At 41.1% G+C, this 2,716-nt stretch overlaps 1 protein-coding gene across 2 annotated transcripts in view; it reads left to right on the top strand.

Moving 5' to 3' along the window:
• The window catches only part of gpc3 (glypican 3), a 176,150-nt gene that overhangs the window by 53,797 nt on the left and 119,637 nt on the right, over positions 1 to 2,716 (top strand). The window lies entirely within an intron of this gene.

Below are 2,716 nucleotides of genomic sequence, written 5' to 3'. Positions count from 1 at the left end.
TGTTGACCACCTCCACCTCCTCCCCCTCTATATGAACCGCTCTAGCTTTAAGCCTAATATATGAAACATCAAGCTTTGTTCTTTCTCTTTGATGTTTTTTCTTTCGTTTTGAAAAACAAAGTTCATCTGGTGTCAGCAGGCCTTTCATACCTGTAATAAGTGACAGCGAGTACGTGTACGTGTCGCTCTTCAGCAGTGAGCAACACATGTACTGCAGGAGTGTGTGCAACAACCTGACATAGATGCTGTGATCACTTTTCACGATAACAGGAAATAATACGAGCGTTGACACTCAGGTGAACTGATTTTATTTCATAAGTGACACTCTGCATGCACACTGTACTGCTGCTAATCAGTATGTTTAGTCTTTCTCGTGTGGGGTTGTAGTGAGATTTGTTTGTGTGAAACACCTTCAGAATCAGCGTTACGGCTGTAAATGCACAATGTGTCATTTAATTGTGCGGCTGAGGACAAATCTTTTGGCTTGTTTGTGTTCAGTCTGCTCATCTGTTTGTTCAGCTGATTGAGAACATCCACGAGGTTTCTCTTACACCGTCACATTTCATTTTCATTAATTCCTCGGTCTGTTTTCTGCCTCTTTGTCGGCTTCGCTTTTATTTTTACGTCTCTGCATAATTATTATTTTTAATTTCTCTGTCAGCCACTCGATGTCTTCCATTCTCATTGCCACTTCAGACACATATTTCAGAGAAGACAAGCACTTAAACTGAATCCACAAACATTTCTTTAATAAGCTCAGACTTTTACAATCATTCTTTGTGAACTAGAGCAGCTTGTTTTCAGAACTGTAAATCAAAGAAAAGATCTAACGTCACTGATTTTGTAGATAAGGAAAGCATATGGAGAAAAAAGTCCACATTTCTGTAAAAGATTCAGACAAGTTTCAGGGAATGATCAGTGGCTCCATGTCAGTGTGACTTACAAAACAACACCTCCCAATTGTTACCTTTTTTTATGGTTACATTTAATAAACCAGCCAATGAAAACAGACCAAGAACAGTTGATAAAAATAGCTGCTGTCATAACTTAGACAGTACCACAAATGTGAGTTTTTTATACGTGTAGTGTGGGAGGCATGTCTGCAGTGGGCTGATTCTAGCCCATAGTTATATATGTTAGCACTATAAAGAAATGTAAAAGATGACCGTGTCTAAGTGTTATCAGCTGGCTAGCTAGCTTGGTTTGTAAGGTGCATCTGTGATTCACATAGACCAGGGGTGGGCAACTCCAGGCCTCGAGTGCCGGTGTCCTGCAGGTTTTAGATCTCACCCTGGGTCAACACACCTGAATCAAATGATGAGTTCATCACCAGGCCTCTGGAGAACTTCGGCTGTATCCCAATTCAGGGTCTGCAGCCTTAAAGGCTGCATTTTAAGGCCGATTACGTCACAGTGGCGCGCCAAAGGCTGTCCCAATTCGAAGGCTGCTCGAAATGCGGCCCTCAAATGCATCCTTCATTTCCCTGAATTTTAAGGCTGTGGCAGTGTAGACTTCGTGGCCCAACATATCCCACAATTCATAGCGCGGCAGTCGGTGTGGATAAGAAGAAGCGGAGCGGCCGAAGAGTAAACTGTGAAAAGTAAGTACTGAATATTATGTCACTTATTTATGTGCAAATGTTTAATAATGAGGAACAATAAAACATTACTGTTGGCCACATGTCGGCAAAGTTATGTGACATTAGTGATGTTTGTACTTTCAGCTTTTACTTGCTTTTAAAGCCTTTAAAATATAATAATACAATAGTCGACCTTAATCTTACAGAGAATCTGATGATTTTGTGGATAATTAAAGTCAGTCATATATCCACAAACACAACAAGCTTAAAGTCAGTGATGCTGCTCGGTTTGCAGTCCTGAATATCACGGCACAAGCAGGATTCACTCTACTGTTAATGTTAGCTATGTTATATTGCTGCCTCTGTTCGGTGGTGTCGAGCCAAACGGACTTTAACGTGTGTTTGAACGAGCTGACGGTTCACTCGTCAAGCTGAAAGAAAGATGCTTTAATCACAGGAGTCACACATGTGTCCACTGTACCATCTGGGAACTCTTCTTGTTTAGCACTCATAATAACACAAACACTAAATCCTCCTGTTTGTAGCAGTGTATACACCTGAGACTGTCACCTGTCTGTCCTGCACTCTCTCTGTGTTTGTTTCTCTCTGATTGTGTAATAAAAGTATGAACATGTATTTATAAGTTACACTTGTGTTTGAATCCTGCAGCTTATCACACATTTGATTTCCATGTGTGACAACTGCAAGTGTCCAGAGTGAGGACAGACTGAGGGACCCACTGCTGCACATCATCTGTGAGGCTTTGCACCCCTGATGATCCACCAGGACAAACTCAGCAGTGTGTGAGGAAGAGGAGGAGGAAGAGCCAGCAGCAGCTGACAGATGGAGAGAATAGACAGACTGTTCCCTGTTTGTGAATGACTGCTAGGAAAGTTTAGAATAACTAATTGTCTGTCCTGAATCAGTCTTATTAGGTAATGTTCAAATAATTTCATCATTCCAGTGTTTTCAGTGTGGGAGAAAGTACTCAGGGCCTTCAAGTTACACACTATGAAAGGCAGCAACAAGTTTAATGTTCAGAAACCTAAAGTATGTATCAGCAGCAGAATGGAGCTAAAAATAAATGTTTGTTTCAGTTCTATGAAGCTTTGAGTATTTTGGATAGTAGTACTGCTG

This window comes from Neolamprologus multifasciatus, chromosome 2 (genome assembly GCF_963576455.1).
Source record: "Neolamprologus multifasciatus chromosome 2, fNeoMul1.2, whole genome shotgun sequence".
NCBI lineage: Eukaryota > Metazoa > Chordata > Actinopteri > Cichliformes > Cichlidae > Neolamprologus > Neolamprologus multifasciatus.
Note: the sequence above shows the minus strand (reverse complement) of the source record. Positions and strands in the feature narration are given on the sequence as shown.